This window comes from Acanthochromis polyacanthus, chromosome 11 (assembly GCF_021347895.1).
Source record: "Acanthochromis polyacanthus isolate Apoly-LR-REF ecotype Palm Island chromosome 11, KAUST_Apoly_ChrSc, whole genome shotgun sequence".
Taxonomy (NCBI): domain Eukaryota; kingdom Metazoa; phylum Chordata; class Actinopteri; family Pomacentridae; genus Acanthochromis; species Acanthochromis polyacanthus.
In genome coordinates, this window is record NC_067123.1 from 18941548 (window position 1) to 18949143 (window position 7596).

At 42.2% G+C, this 7596-nt stretch overlaps 1 protein-coding gene across 2 annotated transcripts in view; it reads right to left on the bottom strand.

Moving 5' to 3' along the window:
- kcng2 (potassium voltage-gated channel, subfamily G, member 2) overlaps nucleotides 1-6948 on the bottom strand; it is a 37848-nt gene extending 30900 nt beyond the window's left edge. The window contains exon 1 of one of the 2 annotated variants that reach the window (XM_051955765.1): nucleotides 6173-6948. The gene's annotated coding sequence lies outside the window, so the exon portion shown is untranslated. The remainder of the gene's footprint in view (nucleotides 1-6172) is intronic. The other variant, XM_051955764.1, reaches the window with a different exon arrangement.
- Nucleotides 6949-7596: the final 648 nt, after the last annotated feature.

Below are 7596 nucleotides of genomic sequence, written 5' to 3' on the forward strand. Positions count from 1 at the left end.
CATCATCACAACAAATTAAGAGCAGAAGCCCTGCAGCTCTCCTCAGAGTTTGCTCCTCTATTGTGAGGCCAATTATTCTGAAACAGGTCGCTTCCTCCCACGGAGGGGTTCAGAGAGCAGCACCTCTACAGCCACTCAGCAAAGTGCTTCTGACAGGAGCAGTTTATTGAGGATGACACTGCACCCAGGGGTGGCTTCAGAAGAGAGAATAAATTGAAGTTACATAGGAGGAGCCAAAACCATCAAAGAGTAACATGTCACACACTGGGACGTGAATATCTGAGATTTTTCACCAACTAAACGCAAGATGAAAGCATCTGCAGCTGGATGTGTCTGAAAGAGTGTGTTTTGTTTAATATTTTTTCGTCCTCATTAAAAAAGCTGTTTGACATTTGGGGAGCTTTTTGATTTTCTTGCTGAGAGTTACATGAAACAGCTCTCATGTCCGTCCATCAAACGTGCCCAAGCAAACAGACAAGTAGTTAGCTTAGCTTAGCATGAAGGCAGGAAGCAGGTGAAACAACTGTTCGAGCTCTGTCCGAAGACGACAAAAAGTTAGCAATAAAGCAACAGCTTGTAAATTCATTCTTCATCAGAAACACAAAAACATAAAAATAAGCACAAGGAAAACAAAAAGGTGTTTGATAAAAGCAAGCAACATCAGGGGCTGCACCTCTTCGTCTTGAGAACTATTTATTGACCTAAGAGAAACCTCTTAGTAATTTAAACAAGGTGCTTATCGGCTAAATTTTTTAAACCCTGATTTGCATGTTTCCTAATTCTTATGTTAAGCAAAGCTACCTGTCCCTGTGGCTGTAGCTTCATCCTTTTGTTGTTTATGTTTATTCGAAATATTCAATGAAAATCCAATCACAATCACTGACTTTAAGGAGTTGGTATTCCAGGTAGTTGGAAGTCAGATAAATTGTTCCAAATGATGGTACTTGACTCAGCATTGCCCAGGTCTGATGACTGCAAGTTTGGAAACACAAAGCAAAATATCTGTTGGTGCGGATAGATTTATACACATAAATCTATGCAGAGCCTTTACTATAGCATCTATCTATCTATCTATAAACATCTATAGTGAGTGTGTGCGGATATTTGAGGTTAAGGAACTCCACCTGGAACCAACCACTGCTGTGTGTTTTGTGTCTATGTTGTATATTTGTCTTTGCTTTTAAAGGTGGAGTCTGCAGATAATAAGCCTTTAGTGAGCATGTGCCAGATTTTCTCCCTGTGCATGTGTGGGTTTCTCTGGGTTCTTCCTCCCACTGTCCAAAAACAGGCTCAGGTTAATTGGTGGTTCTAGATTATCTGTGGGTGTGAATGTGAGTGTGATTGTCTGTCTCTATGTGTAGCCCTGTGATAGACTGTCGACCTGTCCAGGCTGACCCCTGCCTTCACCCTAAGTCAGCTGGGATAGACTCCAAGCCCCCGCAACCTTAATGAGGAATAAGCATCGACGCTCAATAATAGATGGATCGATGTGGTTTTATCTGTACAAAGCACAAAGGTCATGTTCTTTGCTTTCATTTTTAATGCAAACTTCTCTTGCCACATCCTGTTGATCCTCAGTGTCAGTACTCTATTTTTATTTCTGGATCTGGCTCCGTGAGAAGCTGATTTAAACATTCCTTCCTAAAGCTGGTACCTTTCTCTACTTCCTTCTTCAGAAATAGGACCTGAAGAAGACAGAGTACTTTTGAATCCTGCATTGTTCCTTTGCCACCAGTTGCTCATGCAAATAGAATTTACGTAACTCTTTGCATAAATCTGGAACCTATGCATGACTGATCTATCCACCTTCCCACATCCTCTCAGTCCTCCTCTTCGTAAAAGCCCTGAAGCAGACGTCTATTTTGGGACACAGAGATTGTGAATGACACTGAACTATCACCTGACAGGCTCCTAAATCTTACTGATTTGTCTCCTCAGAGTGGCTTTCTTGTCACTGACAGTCTGCACTCAAAAATATGAGGACAATTATGTTTCTTGCCTGCAGAACAAGCGCAGCAATCAGTGGCGAGAAAACGATTTTAGAATCTAGAATGACGCAGAATGTCTCTCTTGAAGTGTAATAATCATGGAAAAAGTACTTCTCACAGTATAATTATATATATGTACGACTGATGGAGGAGATGGAGAGTGATTGCTAGATTATAAGTTGCAGGAGCTGCTGATTTAAAGCAGGACTTTGTCTCTTCAAAGAGATGCTTTATTATTGATCCAATACCCAGTGTTCATAATTGAAACTGGCAAAACAGGATGGCCTGCTTTCTCCAGTATGAATTATAAATGGCCTAAATGGTTTGACTTGCTCCAACTCAAAGCCCGTTGTTTGCTTATTTTAAAAGCGCAAAAAAGCACTTTCACTACTGCTGAGTTTGGAGCTGAATTATTTGAAGATTTGCTTTTGCAGAATAAATTGGGGACCAGCAACAAAGCCAGAATCGGATCTGAACACCACTGACCCTCCCACACGGTTCACTGCCAACTTCCATCAAAATACATTTTGTAGCAAAAACTGCAGAACGACATAATGTTAGGGCTGCAACTACCAATTAGTCTGACCATTATTTTATTTATTAATTGTGGCTCAGAATAGGGAAAATGGCACTCAGTCTTTGAGAACATGGGAAAAACACTTTTTCTGTCGTTTTTAGATAAAAAGAACTGAAACAGGGAAAGTCTTTAAGTACTTGGCAAATAATTTCCTTTCAAATATCGACTAACTTGTCCTCACTAATATAGATATCATGCAAAACAAATATCTCCTCTGTGTCTGGGCCTTTCTTTAACATGAAAACTGCTTTAGGTCACTCTTACTGAGACTTTTTCAAACGTGTTTGGAAGTGCAGATTTTCAAAAAAAACTCCAGTTTATGTGTATGTGTGTGGACATGTAGAACAGATTTTAGGAAACAATGATGTCAAATTTTGAATTTGCTCACGATGAGCAGAAAAAACACTAATAATGGTGGATAGATGGACTACCAGTCAAAAGTTTTAGAACACCACAGATTTTCCAGTTTTTTATTGGAAATTCTGCATATTAATGATTCATTGTACTCTGACATGAAAGCACAGAACAAATAAACCAACAATTTTTTAAAAAAAATAACTGAAACCAAAATGTAATCTAAACTTTTCACTCATCATAGTAGCCAAATCTATCGTACAGAGATGTTTGCAAAATGATGGTTGAGAGGACAGAATTTTTAAAAAGGTATTCATCTCAAAAAGATCATATTTCAAATAATATCATGGGCACAAGAAGGATGTGAAATTTGGGACACGCTAAACGTATAACCATGGTAACAGCCATTCATCTAAACTCTATTTCCCCAGAATCAGACTGCACCTTTAACTCTACATGATGATGGCTGAACAAGGTGTTTCACTGTGTTAAAAAAAACTGTTTCCTCCACTGACTGTACACACATGTTTTCATACTCAGCATCTCACAATGAGGTACAAGTGCTTGTTACAACCCCCTAACAGAGGCACATTCTTCAACTGAAATGACAGTAATGAACCACCTTTGCAGCCAAATTTGACAATGTTTCTTTATGGAGAGTGGACCGAGTGGTGTGGGCAGTTTCTGTTCGGAATGCAGTGTTAACTGAGGACATGGTTTTTAGTACTATGTGCAGAAATGTCTACAGAGGAGCTGACAGGCCATTTTCCTGACAAACACCAGACAAGTGAGCCTCATTTCATTTTTACTGGACAACTTTCAAGGCTACGGGGCCAAAGAGTGCGCTGCACCGTGACACACTGAACGGTCCTCCTGTCCAGAGGAATGTGTGCAGTTTTCAATTCAATTCAATTCAATTTTATTTATATAGCGTCAATTACAGTCAAATCGTCTCAAGACGCTTTACAGAACCCATATGCCTGACCCCCAGAGCAAGCCCAAAGGCGACAGTGGCAAGGAAAACACCCTTTTAACAGGGAAGAAACCTCGAGCAGAACCCGCCTCTAAATAGGGGGGACCCATCTGCCTGCTGGCCGGGCGGGTTGAGAAGGACAGAAGAGGGCAAGGGGGAGGGATGGGAGAAGAGGGAGGGGTGGGAAAGCAAGGAAAACACAACACACATTTGGATACATGCATGACAGGATATGTGACACAAACAAAGTATAAGCTAACATTAAAAACTGACTCATAGTTTACTCTTATGATGTACGGCTCTGACATTAAACATACTCCATATATAGCTAGCAGTAAAATTCAAGCAGTATGTAAGTTAGCATAACAAGTATAGTGAAGGCGATGCAGAGTTGACTGGTTTTGCTGTTAACAGTACATGTTCTGTGCAATCTGTCCGTATGCAGCATCATACAAAACACAGTTAATTCTGCTTTATGTTAGTTATGTGTGTCCACGTTTTGACTTGCAGGTTCTCTCTATGCATTTCTTTTATCAGGCAGAATATAAAGATTCCTGAAACTGCCCTGCTGTTGTTGCAAATAAGCGGCGCAAAACGTCCCCTGGATAGGCTTCAAAAGAGGTTTCTCTACATAATCTTATGCACAGCATGTGTACAGCTGACACTCACACACCCTCTGAGTATGCTGTATAGAGCAGCGCTGTGCTGTTGCTTAATGCATTGAGATGCAGAATGCTGTGTTTGGCTATGTTTGAATATATTAACTTTTCATAAGTCAGTTTCAGAGAACACTTGGTCCACTCACTTTTGTACAGACCCACCAGAAATACTACTTCACCACTGCTGGAGCCTTCAGCACCCATATACTCGGTCTCTCATTATCACTCCTCAAAGGAGTAACACGCACCGTGACAATACCTAATTGAAAATGAAACCTGACTTAGAGCCTGGCACTCGGTGTCAATCGGCTCATTGAAAGGGTTAGATGTACCAGAGTGTGAGACAGAGAGGAGGAGATAATTGGCTCAATAAACTGCAGAAAGGGAAAAGATCCATATGATGGTGAGCCTAAAAGAATGTGAAGCACAGTTATTAGGACGGAGATGGAGATCAGGGCAGAACACAAAAACGCAATAAGGGCAACAGACGCCCGCTTCCAAACAGAAAAACAGGCTCATTATGTTCCTTTGCAAAAACACAAGTAGCCCAGCAGCTTTCTATCTCCTGTCCTCGTGGCTCTAAGAGTCTGCAGGGCTTTCTGTTCACCAAACCCTCTGCTCCTATTAGCTCACCTCCAGCTACAGAGCAGGAAGACTGATGAGGAAAATAAGTTGCTGTAGATTTTTTTGGTTGCAGGTCAACCCTGATGCACAACGTTCTGAAAACCACCACGGGACAGAGCGGACTGCCGTATTCACCGCAATCACTTCTCATTAGCTCATCCTCCCTGGATTCAGGGTGGTGGTGGGTCCTCGGCTGTTTTCTTTGAATTTACAGCTCAGCAGAAAGAAACACGAGCATCAGCATGCACACATCAACAGGTTTATGATCCCTGCGCGGGCAGGCACTGACATGTATATGCACAATCCATACCAGAAAGTAAGAGTGAGGCTCCACTGAAAAGCATGATAGCAGTTTTAAAAGCTTCCCATCTTACTTAAGGTGGAACTCATGGACTCAAATATTGGCAGGGAAATCTAATTACCCCGGGACAATCCTGCTGAAAGGTAAGACCTGATGGAGGGGGAGCTTGCATTAGGACTGCTCCCCCACAAATCAGATCAGATTTAAAGTCCAGTACTGCTGGGAAAAGGCTACATAAACAGCAAAGGTGAAGATTTAATATGCATTTAAACATCCCTAAATGAAAGAAAACAGCTTAGTGTACCCCTGTAACTCTCTCCATAGGAACAGAGTGGTAGGAGATGCCATGAAGCACCTTAAGGACACCTCTGAAAGTCTCTCCAGGAACATTAAAGGGGTGTTTAGTAATAAATAAAAAATACCAGGAGGACATTATGAAAGCACTAATTGAAAACATTATCAGCTGCAGTCACTTCACTACTCCCTGTAGGAAAACCAAAGGGATATTACTTGGAAATTGAGGGAGTTTGTCACATTATGACAGAAAAAGGGAGGCATAATAGGCTGTTTCCTCGTTCAGTATTTGTTTGCTGTGATGTAACATTTGAAAATCTAATAAAGCCAGCACATCTGACATGATGTTTCTTTTAAAATAAAATGTGAAAACCCCTCAAAATTCCTAGTTGCCAGACTTACCCAGTGTGTTGTTGGGTTTGTGTCCATCTGGTTCAGGTTGCTCGCACGTACGCGCTCCTCAATATGCAGCATGCCTTTAAGTTTTCCACGCAGATGGTCTGGGACATCGTAGTAAGAATTAATAGTGAGCTCACAGCCCGCACGGAGTTTCAAGGCTTCTGAAAAGTCGCTGTTTAAACGCTCAAAAATATACGCGTCTGGAGAGCCTCCCTCCAGTAGAATCAATCATCCACAGGAGACGCCAAAGAGATAGAAATGTTACTCCACGCGGACTCCGTCTCACTGCCCCTCTCCCCATCAGAGCCGACGTGGCAGATGTCCAGAGGAGCAGGTGAGAGGCTGTTTCCAGCTCACTGACCGTCACTGCGCTCCGCTCCGGAGGTTCAGGTGCGTCCTGAGCTGCGCTCCGACAAACTGCGTCTCTGGGAAACCACGACTGCTTCAGTACAGTTTCACAGCGTCAGGGGGAGCGTTTGTTATATAGTACTTCTCACTGTTCTGCGATGAGATTGAACTCACATTGTAATCATTTCCTGTCTTGGCTTCTCATCGCTAAAATGTGACCTTTGAAGGAGGATTCGGAACGACTGATGCTTCTAGCTGTGATTTTAGTTCAGCTCATTGCTCACTTTTATGTAGATCACAACTTCATCTTATATTAACTACGTTAGATGTATTTCTGAGAGGATTTACAGCTCTACAAATCGGAGGAGGACTGGCAGAAGTGGCTCATAAAGTGGGACGTGCGCAGTATTTGCAGTGTGTGCGGCAGACCTTTCCATTAAGAGGCAGACACACCCCGCTGGTACAGTAGGTGTGGCTCCAGCAGCAGCTGAGAGAGAGTCTGCCTTAACTGGCCAGAGTTTCTCTTTAATTTCAGTCCAGTCTGTCAACAGGATGTCAGCTCCACTGAGTGTTTTCACAATGAGAGACAGCAGGCAGACAATAATTGCAGGAGTCTGATTGATGCTACAGTAAACAGTGGGGATGGCAGTAGAAGCATCCACTGGCAGCAGATCTGCTCTGCTAAACGCCTGCTACCAGCTCAGGGTTAAAGCTGCTGCTGCTGCTGTGCTCACATAAGAAATGACTGTAGCCAGATTTTAAATGAGAGCTATTTTCACTGGCTAAAAATAGAATCAAGGACAGGCAATTGTTTTTTGGGATTGCATTTGGTTGCGGGAAACTGCCCTCTAAACACATGACACCGGCCGTTCTAGTGTGCTGTAGTAGTTTGGGCTGCTAGAAATAATAACTGGGGAACTTTAGTGATGGATATCCCAGAGGTTAGAGAAGTGGATTAATCATGAGACGGTTGGTTTGAGATTAGTGCATGACCCCTGACATAACAAATGTGATAAATAAAATCTATTTCAAGCTGACATTTTAACAGTGATTTGCTGTCATCCAAAGTTAGAGTAAGT